Source organism: Podarcis raffonei, chromosome 4 (genome assembly GCF_027172205.1).
Source record: "Podarcis raffonei isolate rPodRaf1 chromosome 4, rPodRaf1.pri, whole genome shotgun sequence".
Classification (NCBI taxonomy): Eukaryota; Metazoa; Chordata; class Lepidosauria; order Squamata; family Lacertidae; genus Podarcis; species Podarcis raffonei.
The window spans coordinates 16,546,837-16,559,202 of NC_070605.1; positions in this window are offsets into that span (position 1 = coordinate 16,546,837).

The window sequence follows — 12,366 nt, forward strand, 5'->3', positions numbered from 1 at the left end:
TCTTCTCTTCTCATGAGGTGGCCAAAGTATTGGAGCCTCAGCTTCACGATCTGTCCTTCCAGTGAGCACTCAGGGCTGATTTCCTTAAGAATGGATCGGTTGGATCTTCTTGCAGTCCATGGGACTCTCAAGAGTCTCCTCCAGCAACATAATTCAAAGCATCAAGTCTTCGGCGATCAGCCTTCTTGATGGTCCAGCTCTCACTTCCATACATCACTACTGGGAAAACCATAGCTTTTACTATACAGACCTTTGTTGGCAAGGTGATGTCTCTGCTTTTTAAGGTGCTGTCTAGGTTTGTCATTGCTTTTCTCCCAAGAAGCAGGTGTCTTTTAATTTCATGACTGCTGTCACCATCTGCAGTGATCATGGAGCCCAAGAAAGTAAAATCTCTCATTGCCTCCATTTCTTCCCCTTCTATTTGCCAGGAGGTGATGGGCCCAGTGGCCATGATCTTCATTTTTTTGATGTTGAGCTTCAGACCATATTTTGCGTTCTCCTCTTTCACCCTCATTGAAAGGTTCTTTAATTCCTCCTCACTTTCTGCCATCAAGGTTGTGTCATCTGCATATCTGAGGTTGTTGATATTTCTTCCGGCAATCTTAATTCCGGCTAGTGATTCATCCAGTCCAGCCTTTCGCATGATGAGTTCTGCATATAAGTTAAATAAGCAGGGAGACAATATACAGCCTTGCCATACTCATTTCCCAGTTTTGAATCAATCAGTTGTTCCATATCCAGTTCTAACAGTAGTTCTAACATGCCAGGTTAGGGAAGGCTGTTACAAGGGATAACACTAAGCCTTCTCTACCTTTAAAAATTGTACAGTCAATAGGAATTTGGGCGTGTTCCAGCTGTCAGTCATGCAGGAGTGACAAAAGCTGCCTTTGCTTAAATTCTTTCTTATCACAAAGGAGACCTTTGTCCTCCTTTGTTTTTCCTTCATTCTCCGTCTGTCTCTTTAAAAAAAGGGGGTGGGGAGGGGAGGGAGCTCCAAGCAAAGAAGGAAAATGGGGTTGACAGGACCTTCTGCAGTCTATCTTTGAGTCAAGGTGTCAAAGACCAACAATACAGAAAATCAAAGTGAATTCTCTCCACCTTGAATCTTCAAAAACCCCATTGGACTATCCTGCATCTTAAGTTTTCAAAACTCGACGGACAAAGAAAATACCCTTAGATCTCCCCATAAACAGAACGCTTTAAATCCACAGCTGTGAACTGATCACAGAAATCCATAAAGGCTTATATTTTCATGAATTCTTACTTAACACACAAAATACCTGTGTTGGAGTCTCCTGTAGAGAGAACCATCTGTGATGTTAAACTGTCTTAAGCTTCTAACCCCCTCCGTGCTTTTTCTAAGCAAAAAAAATTTAAAAATTGCTTCTTTCATACCGCACAAGTATGTGCACGCAAAAAGGCCTTGGCTTTTGTTTTCTTAAAAAGGCATATTTTATTTTGCTCGTGACATGATGTGTTCCCAGCAAAGCGGTAGGTTTGGGATAATTAGCTCAGCGAAGCCTTTGTGGATTCAAATGTCTGGGCCAAGAGCTCTCTGGTGAAGCCAGATGTCGCCCTGTTGAAAATTTTCTAGCTCCTTGGTGGAGCTAGAAGCAGAATGATCTGTTTTGATGAGTGACATTCGTCAAAGTTTTCAAGGAAGCCTGGGGTTCTTTGGATGCATCAGACGATGACGACAATAGACGGTAAGTTTCCTTGAGAGAAAATGGCCTCCAAGGTCCATTTTCCCTTGCTCTTTGCAGCCTCAGGAGAGTGCTGGTATGTTCTAGGGTGTCATCCCAGTTCATGTGGATCACTGGACTGCTTTTGCACTCTAGAAAAAAGGATGGGGTACAATTTTATTCATTGCATTTATACCTTACCTTTTCCTCTAAGGAACTCAAGGTGTATGTTGTTCTCCCTCATTTCATCCCACAACAACCCTGTGAGGTCGTTTAGGCTGAGAGATGGCGACTGGCCTAGGGTTGCCATATTTCAAGAAGTAAAATTCCTGACATCCTCAAAGTTGGTGGACAGGGCGAGAGGCAAAAGTGGTCAGAGAGACAATTGTGATTGTTACCTTTATACAGCAGATTAGCAGTATCGGAGCTCAAGGGCACATTCCAGTCAGGCAAAAACCACTGAGGTGGGTACCAAGCAAGTTGGGTGTGGGGTTTTGCTTAGGGAGAGAGACCTGGAATAGCCCATTCATCCTCCTGGACTGAGGTTCCACATCTCTGCTCTCTTCCCAGCGGAGAGATGACGGTATATTCCCTTGCTGCATCCCCTTTGCCGGGTTGCTGTGCTGTGGGAACCACCACTTGAGGCTTCGTTTGGCTGCTGGCTGGGTTTTCTGCCTTTGGCTTGGAGGGGCTCAGAAGCTGAACATACCTGTGCTGGGAAAATGCCTTATTTTGGCTGCTGATCCCTTATTTTCGAGGCTGCTGGTCCCTTATTTTCAAATCTGTAAGTTTACAGCTATGGGCCTAATGAAGAGAGCAGCTCATTCGCGGGGGTCTTCCTCCATGAGAATCAGTTGCCAACACTGAAGGTCTCCGCCTCGTCACCAGGGCTTTCCCCAAGCAATTGGAGACTGTGCCTGCATTCAGACAACCTCTCCTCTGCTCTTTGCATGCCTCTTCTGGTTCTGGGAGACCAGCAAGGGAAGGGAGCTTGTCGTAGCACCATTCCTCTGCATCCAGCCAGTCTGTGACACAGAAACATGCACCCTCCACACCCACGATATGAAGATAATAGTTCTGAACTACCTTACGAGGCTGCTGTAAAAATTGCACAGGGGTTGCCAACATGGCAACCATGGATGCCCATGTGGTCTCAGAGCCCTTTTCTGGCAGCTACAGGTCACCTTCCCTTGCTTAAATCAATCTTGAAAGAAGCAGAATCAGTCTTGGATTCCAGCACGGTAATAATGTGCATGAAGCCCTTTGAACCCCAAAGCACTGTAGAGTATTGTTCTTGTCCGGTGTTTTTTCCTGGCATATATGAAAAAGGACTTGTGAACAAAAGCACCCCCCTGTGTTCCAGATTAATGGATGCTCACATTCCCCATATGTCGTATTGCTTTGCAATTTTTATCCAGTATGAAGTCTTACGAGGTCGGCTGTCAGATACTAAGTGCCACCGCGTGCCGCCAACTATCAAGCTCAGCGTTACATGCCAAGCCTTGTCAAACACCGACTGCCAAATATCAAGCCATGGAATGAAACGGAACCGGCTGCCAAATACGGGCAATATTTGGCAAATATTGAAATAGGCAGAGCATCCAGTGAGTATTCGAACCTTGAAATCAGATGTTATCAGACACCAAATGCAAACAACGTTTGGCAAATCTTGAATTATGCACAACATCCCGTGACTATTCAATTTTGGGAGAGGAGTATTCTAGACTTATGCACAGTCTTGGGGGTGCCAAGACCTCTTCAGTTTTCCTTGTCATTTTATGCAATAATCTTGCACGTTCCTTGTAATATGAGTTATTAGTCCGCATCAGAAAAACGTTCCCATTAGATGTTCCTGTTCCCACCAGGATGTTAAAGTCACCCTACTTAGAAGGGATGATTGCTCATTAACCCCACTTTTACTGCTCTTTCCGACTACACTGATGACATGCTTAATGACTGCGGCAGCCTGATAAATTGGACAACGACCATTTACGATGTCAGTGTGACATTCAAGAGCGTGTATACACGACTTCAAAGGACATGATGCGGGCTGTAATTTGCAGCTCCATTCACGTTGGCTGTAGCCCATTGGCAATAAGTCAAGGAGACAGTGACACTAAATCAAGGAGACAGTGTGGTGTAGTGGTTATAGTCTGAGACTAGAACTTGGGACACCAGGGTTCAAATCTGTTGATGAAGGGCAATATCATCATCAACATTTTGTCAGCTTCCTGCAAGTCCCTGACAAATGTCCCAAAATGTCTTGGGCTGGCTCTGCCATTCAGTGGGGCTGAGCAATGTCTGGCTTTCAAGATCATGATATATCACCAAGTAAACATTGTGATACACCAATATATCACAATGTTTGAAAAAAGAATGTAACAAACGAGAGGCGAACAGGGCAATGTGGAAACTGCTACTGCTTAGGGGTCTAAAATGATTTAATTTTTATTTACCTTTAACATATTGTTACAACTGTTATTTTATAGTACAGATCAACAGGGGCAACAGGAATCCTGAGAGAAGTGGTGACTGGCTTCACGGTTTTCCTCACATCATGATTTTTTTCACATAGCACACACACATGCGCACATTGCGATTTGCAGTATATCACCATGTTGAATATTATGAAACCATTACCATGATGTGGACTTGAAACCGATTTTTGGTGATGTATCGATAGATTGCCCAGCCCTACCAGTCAGCATGGTTGATGGTGAGGGACAACAAGGCCCTGACAAGGTCAGGAATCACAAAATGGCGCCCCACTCCCCACTAGGGAATAAGAGGTGAGAGAAGATCTACATTAGGAACAAGGGTGTAATAAAGTTCTTCGTCGGAATCTGCTGTCTCTCTGGATCCTCTCACCTCGGTTTACCTCATGGGTGGGCCACCCCCGGTGAGGGATTAGTCCACCTGGAGGCCACCACAATGGCTACCCCTGAGCTAGCTTATGAAGGAAGGTGCTTTTCACTCAGCTAGCATTGTCTTCTATGGTTGACAGTGGCTTTCCAGACTCTTGAGCTGAGGCCCATCTTATCCTGCTTCCCGAAATATTTTTTCTAGAGATCCCAGTAATTGATCCCAGGCCCTCTCTCATACAAAGAGGTGACAACCTCAAATAAGTGCATAGACCCCAATTTTGAATGTGCTCGAACATTTCGTTTTGCCAAAGTAATGAGCACAGCTTCTGCATGTACCAGTAGATGGCACTCCTGGGCTAAACTCTGAAAACTCTTGTAAATTAAAAACCCAAGCGATTATGACATATTATGGCAAGGCCTTTACTGAGGTGATGTAAAAACTGCCAATGATCAAATATATGGTTCGGCATTCTCCCCTCGTATCCCAGTCACAGTATTTAAAATAGCAAAGGCCTGGGATGCCTTCAGTCCTTGCATTCAGGTCCTGTCACCTCAAGGCGAACAATTCCATGTAAGCCCCCCTGATAAAGACAACCAATCAGCATTTATTTTATTTTATTAATAATTCTGAATTAGTTTAACATAAGAGTTATATACCACAAACATAACATTTTCACACATTAAAGAAAATGGTTCTTTCGAACCTTGAGACCTCCATGGGTTCCAGTTCTAAATTTTATTCCTGCATCTTCTACTGTAATCTACCTGTTATATAATCATAGTATCCAAAATCCATGTTGCGTTACAAGTGTGATTTTATTCCTGCCAGTGATTTCAACTGTTTACAGTGATCTCTCAAATATGTTAGAAAGTTATTCCAGTCTTTTAAAAAATGCTTGGTCTTCCTGATTTCTGATTTTTCCCGTCAGTCTTGCCATTTCTGCATATTTCATCAGCTTGGTCTGTCACTCTTCTCTGGTCGGAACTTCTTCTTCTTTCCATCTCTGGGCAAGAAGCATCCTTGCTGCTGTTGTTGCATACATAAGCATTCTTTTATTTTGCATACATAAGCATTCTTTTATTCTTTTATTTTGGTAGTTCTGCACCTATAACCAATCAGCTTTATTAGTAGCAGACAAAATGGACTAGTGGCCATTTTGTCCTGCGGGACAATATTGCTTCCTGGACCTCCCATCACCTCCATCGCTGTAGGAGGTATCAACGAGGTCAGCATGGTGCAAACACACCCAAGGGAGCACTGTATTGGCTCTGCCAGAGTGTTTGCACCATGCCGTCACCTTTCCAATGAAGGTCCGTATGGTTAAAGCTATTGTTTTCCCAGTAGTGATGTATGGAAGTGAGAGCTGGACCATAAAGAAGGCTGATCGCCGAAGAATTGATGCTTTTGAATTATGGTGCTGGAGGAGACTCTTGAGAGTCCCATGGACTGCAAAAAGATCCAACCTATCCATTCTGAAGGAAATAAGCCCTGAGTGCTCACTGGAAGGACAGATCCTGAAGCTGAGGCTCCAATACTTTGGCCACCTCATGAGAAGAGAAGACTCCCTGGAAAAGACCCTGATGTTGGGAAAGATTGAGGGCACAAGGAGAAGTGGACGACAGAGGACGAGATGGTTGGACAGTGTTCTCGAAGCTATGAACATGAGTTTGACCAAACTGCAGGAGGCAGTGGAAGACAGGAGTGCCTGGCGTGCTCTGGTCCAGGGGGTCACGAAGAGTCAGACACGACTAAACGACTAAACAACAACAACAAATTCACTGTTCCCTTGACCCTCCCTGTAAGCCGCAGCAATGCCAGTGATTGGAGGTCAAGTAAGTGCTGCCACCCTGTCCCGCTGAAACTGTATCATGAGGCGGCTTGTCTCTCCTGGATCAAGGAATGGCCGACGTTAAAAAATACTGACTTGCTGGATCTAGAAGAATTTGATAATAGATATGGTTGGCACGCCTACCTAGGATATGAGAAGGTCAAAGTCCACAAAGGCTTCTTGAACCATGTGGTTAAGAAATCGTTTTATATGGTGTTGGCTAAGTATAAGGACTTACTAGAACCAAAAATTCCATGGTGGCTTTCCCCGACAGAAGCATTGTCGGTTAAAAAACAGCAACATGCGAAGTAATTGGGCAACTTATAAAGATCTATTGGAGGAAAAAGAAAACAGGCTAAAATTTTAAGAAAATAAAGAAAGAAATTCGTACCTATTTGACTGATTGGTTGCAATATTTCCAACTACATGAAACATTTCAGAAGGACAAACACAAAGGCTTTTCCACAGAAATTTCAAGACTTGAGAAAGAGCTAATTCAAACACACTGAAATATACTCAGAGTCACAAAGTGATTTCATGCTCTTTATTCAGCTCATAGTGGTGAGGAGGAATGAATGAATGTCCCCTCAAAGTATCTGCTTTATATACATTATTTACACAATGGGCTGCACATGATTGGCTAATTCCGGAATTCTACTGTAAGCCAATCAGGTTGTGGATTCACTTCTATCTGGAGCATGATTGGGTGGTTCCTGCCAACCAATCATACTGCTGCATTGTTCTAGGACCAATCAGACTGCTGCATTCTGAATCCTATTGTTCTAGGACCAATCAGACTGCTGCCTTTTGGATCCTATTGTTCTAGGACCAATCAGACTGCTGCAGTTTGGATCCTATTCAACTCAGTACATAACACACACACAAAACCGCTCTCTAAAATGTATAGACTTCTCCTTGACTGGGAGGTCAAGGAGGAAGAAGTAAAATCTATTATGATACAATGGACCACAGATTTTGGTTATAACATCCAAATGGAATCATGGGAAAGGTTATGGAGGGAGGACCTGAAATTCACTGCATGCTATGATTTGAAAGAGAATTTCATGAAAATGCTCTACAGATGGTATTTAATACCTGTAAAATTGGTCAAAATTTACAAATCCAGGTCGAGCGTCTTTTGGAGATGCAGGGAGATGGAAGGCACTATGATCCACATGTGGTGGTATTGCAAAAAAAGGGGAATTTTGGGGAACACTATATAACGAGCTTAAAAAAATGTTTAAATGTTCTTTCCCTAAGAAGCCTGAAGCCTTGCTGCTGGGCATGATGAGTAAAGAAATTCCAAAAAGTGCAAGGGGAATTTTTATGCATGTGGTAGCAGCAGAAGAAATTCTAATTGCCAAGGTATGGAAAGGAGATTCTATTGCCTCTTAATTAAATTGGCAGAACAAAATGTTAGAATATGCAGAGTTAGCAAGATTCTGAGACCATACAGACCAAATATTCAATAGAGAGTGGAATATTTACAGAGAATACCTAAACGAACGTTGTAGAAATCTGAATTCTTTGGCAGGCCTGGATTGACCTCTGCATGAAATAAGAGAACTTTACAAAACTAACACAGCTGAATGACCTAGGAGAGATAAAGTTAAGTGCTCAATCAAAAAAATGTAATTTAGAATCACAGGGGGGATTGGAAGTCATGTTGGAATTAGTTATGTGTGAACTTAAATCCTTTTTTTTAAATCAGTGTTGATTTTGGATTGTCTTTTGTTGATTGTTTTGTATTGTTTTGTATTTGTATTGTTTTGTTTCTAAAACCAATAAAGCATATAAAAAAAGAATGCTGCTGCCGGCCATACCTCAAGGGAACGTACCCTCTAGTGGTCAAGAGACTGAGCTATGAACTATTCAGGTAGATATTCTTCTTGGACCCAAAATACTTTTTTAGAAGCAAAGTGAATTCCGACCTGCTTGCATATGATATAGGATGAACACAGACTGCAGCATCTGTGTTGGTAAGAGTCAACCTTTCGTGTTTTGGCTGAATTCTTTGGCACCCTCCTACTAGAATTCATTTGACTGCATCTTGTATTCCTTTGTAGTGTCTACAGGAACTTGACAATGCCTACGGCTGTCTGTTGTTTTTTTGCCCTCCTTTCGTGAACATATATTTCCTTTCTTCCCTCTGTGCACAGGGCTCACATTGGCCCACCTAAATGACTGCTTTATGTATCGGGCAATGTGGATTTTGGCCCGCGAAAGCTTTCACCACAATAAATAAATTTAGTCTTCAAGGCTGCAAGATTCTCCCTTGTTTTTGCTGCGAGAAGAAAGGGATTGAACCATAAACTAAAGGCAGATCAAAGGGAAAATAAACACTAGCAATTTATTTCATTTAAGGGTGGAATTCAGAGTTGAAATAAGCTTCAAATTTTTTTTTTGGGGGGGGGTTGTTGTTTAAAAACGAGGGGATTATAATGATATGTAAATAAAAGTAGGAAAAACAGAAGGCGAGGGCTCCGAACGCTTCATGAATAACATTTCCATAACTCTGAACAGGGAATAAAAATCGTTCTGCTAAAATTAAGATGCACACATCTTTTGAAATAACTAATTGTAGCTCTGGAGCTAGATCATTACATGTGCTGTAGTTTGTATTATCTGCAGCCCCCACTCCTGTTTGTCTTTTCAATCAATACAGTTAGTGGGAGAAAAACTTCAGTAACTAACTGGCCAGAACCAATCAGTTGTTCGAAATCTGCAACTCTGCAATGCCTAGGACTGCGGCTGTCAAATGTTCTACCTTCAAAATCCCCTTTCCGTATCAGCTTGTCTGTGGAAGGACCCCTGCACAAAGGATACAGAAACCCCGATACGCTACAGAGGATTCTGAAGTATGTTCAAGGTTGTATGTGTCCCAAGTTACATTTCTTGGGGAAGGGCCATAGGTCAGAAAGAGAGCATCTGTGTGCTGAAGGTCCAAAGTTCAGCATCTACTTCATTTCCTTATTGCATTTCTACCCCACATTTTCCTCTAAGGAGCTTAAGGTAGTATAAATGGTTCTTTCTCGCTGCTCATATAACAACAACAACATCAACAACAGTTTATTCTTTATATGCCACCCATATGACTGGGTTGCTCCAGCCGCTCTGGGTGGCTTCCAGCAAATTAAACCTCAAACAAAGTAAAACATTGAGCATTAAAAACTTCCCAATACAGGGCTGCCTCCAGATGTCTTCTAAAAGTCAGATACAGTGGCATCTTGGTTCTCAAATGCCTTGGTACTCAAACAACTTGGAACCCAAACACTGCAAACCCAGAAATAAGTGTTCCGGTTTGCGAACTTTGTTCGAAAGCTGAATGTGCTCCGTTTTGAGTGTTATGGTTCCAATTTGAGTGTTACGCTTCCGTTTTGAGTGTTAAGCTGAGGTCTGTCTGTTTTTGCTACTTATTTTGCATTTTTGTTTTTGCGGCTCTTTTTGTTTTGTTTTTGTGATTGTGTGGAACCCAGTTCAGCTTCTGACTGATTGATTGTGTGACTGCAGTACATTGTTTATTGCTTTCATTTTATGGATCAATGGTCTCATTAGATAGTAAAATTCATGTTAACTTGGTGTTTTAGGGGTTGTTTTTAAAAGTTTGGGACAGATTAATCCATTTTACATTACTTTCTATAGGAAAGCATGCCTTGGTTTTGGAACACTTTGGTTTCGGAATCAACTTCCGGAATGGATTAAGTTTGAGAACCCAGGTACCCCTGTAGTTGTTTATTTCCTTGACACCTGACTGGAGGGTGTTCCACAGGACGGGCCCCACTACCGAGAAGGCCCTCTGCCTGGATCCCTGTAACCTCACTTCTCACTGGGAGGGAACCACCAGAAGGCCCTTGGAGCTGGACCTCAGTGTCCAGGTTGGACGATGGAGGTGAAGATATTCCTTCAGGTATACAGGGCTAAGGCCTTTTAGGGCTTTAAAGGTCAGCACCAGGACCTGGAATTGTGCTCTGAATGTACATTGAGCCAATGTAGATATTTTAGTACTAGTGTTATATGGTCCTGGTAGCCGTTCCCAGACATCAATCTGGAAGCCGCATTCTGGATTTGTTAATAGTTTCCGAGTCATCTTCAAAAGTAGCCCCACGTAGAGCACATTGCAGTAGTCCAAGGGGGAGATAACCAGAGCATGCACCCTTCTGGTGAGACAGGGCATGGGCAGGTAGGATATCAGCTGTCATACCAGATGGAGTCGGTAGATAGCTACCCTGTGAGGTATTTTAGGCTGAGAGGCAGTGACTAGGCCAGGGTCACCCTGGCCTCCCTCTAACTGCCACACCACACCGCTAGGCCAGTCAAGGGTCTGTAACCCCAACACAGACCCACTGATGAGTTCTCTGCACTTGCTGGAGTAAGGAAGTAGCCTCATTGAAGAAGGGGATGCTGCGGAGGGCATCTCGCCCAAGGACCCTCCAAAACCTAGAGCTAAACCTGGTGATCACCACTGGTTCCTCCCTGGAGAACTTTGTATAGGAAGTCCGACCATTGGTCCAGCTAGCCCAGTGTTGCTCTACACCAGGGGTGAGAGGCCCACCCCTCACAGGCCAAGTCTGGCAGGCAAGTGAAACTCCCCACCTGTCAATCACCTGGTGTTGTAATGGGATTGGGTGACCTTTCCTGCTCTTTCCCTCAGCATTTCGAACTGGGCGTCTGACAATCCAACAACTTAGAAAATAGTGATTCCAGGCATCTTCAGAAGCCAATTTCAGAGCACTGTGTTGCCCTGTACTTTGAAAGGGGCTTTGTGGGCACCGTTGATCAACTGATTTGTGGGTTTTTTAAAGCTCATTTCTTCATCATGCTGTCTAATGATAGGGCCGGTCTTGGGGTATGCAGAGAATCTACAGGCCATGGGATCAGGCGCATAACACCTGGGGAACCAAGCTGTGAAAATAACTTCCCAGTCTACGTACGGGATTGCTTGATATTTTGATACTGCCTTTGAGCAAAGGGAAACACAGCAACCCCACAGCCTTGGAAATTGGTTTCTGTCTATTAAATAAGTCCATCTCTCACTTTGTCAGGCAGACATTCTGTGCCGTTTGTGTATTAAAATAAGATTGTTATATTTGTGTGTGTGTGTTTGCGTGTGTGTCCACAAAGCCCCTGCAAAATTGTACTTGTCCCTGGAAATGCTCTTCAATAACCAAGAGGTGGCACTGCAGCTATGTTTCCCTTTTGCTTTTTTTGGGGGGGGGGTTAACAAGAAGAAAGAGTAACATACACCAGACAACAGATTTCCCTCCTTCTTCAAACACATTTCCTTTGCTCTTAGGTATCTGCGTTTGAACGCTAAACGATGTGAAGGCCCCGGGAGTGAGGCCGTATCTTAAAATAATAATAAAAATAAATAAGTGAGAAAGCCACATGTGAGGCCAGCACAAATTGCCTGATGCTGACCTGTCAGATTTAATCCGGCCTGAACATCTTTGTTGGAGATGATAGAGGACATGCTAGCTTGGAAATTGAGATTAGCCAAAAGATAGCTGGATACTGCGGTTTCAAAGTGCTAGATGAGTTTAGTGACCGCTGTTTGGAAAATGGCAGGTTCCTTAGGAGAAATAAATTGAGGCTTGTTCTTTTTTCTTTTTTCCAAAAAATCTAATAGTGAAATTCGAAGATACTGGGGGTTGTATTGAATGAGGCACAATAGCAAATGTTCTGTCAGAATAAGGAAGTCTCCTTGCACAATTGAACATTCCCTCCCCCCCCCCCCCGTGTCTCCCCCTGTTCAAGGTTTCCCCCCAACTCTCTGGAGCAGATCTGGTGATGGGGAGAGAGGTTGCTCAGGGGTGGAGAATGGGAAGGCACCCCCTCTCCCCTCCGATGGGTCACTTACTGGGGCTGCCAAGATCTCAGAAGATATTGTGAGATCTCATGGAACTCTCATGAGATTTTGCCAGCGGCCACCGCCACTTCTCCTTGCTTCTATGGCAGTGGCAGTGGCAGGCAAGGGCACTGTCTCGTGAAATT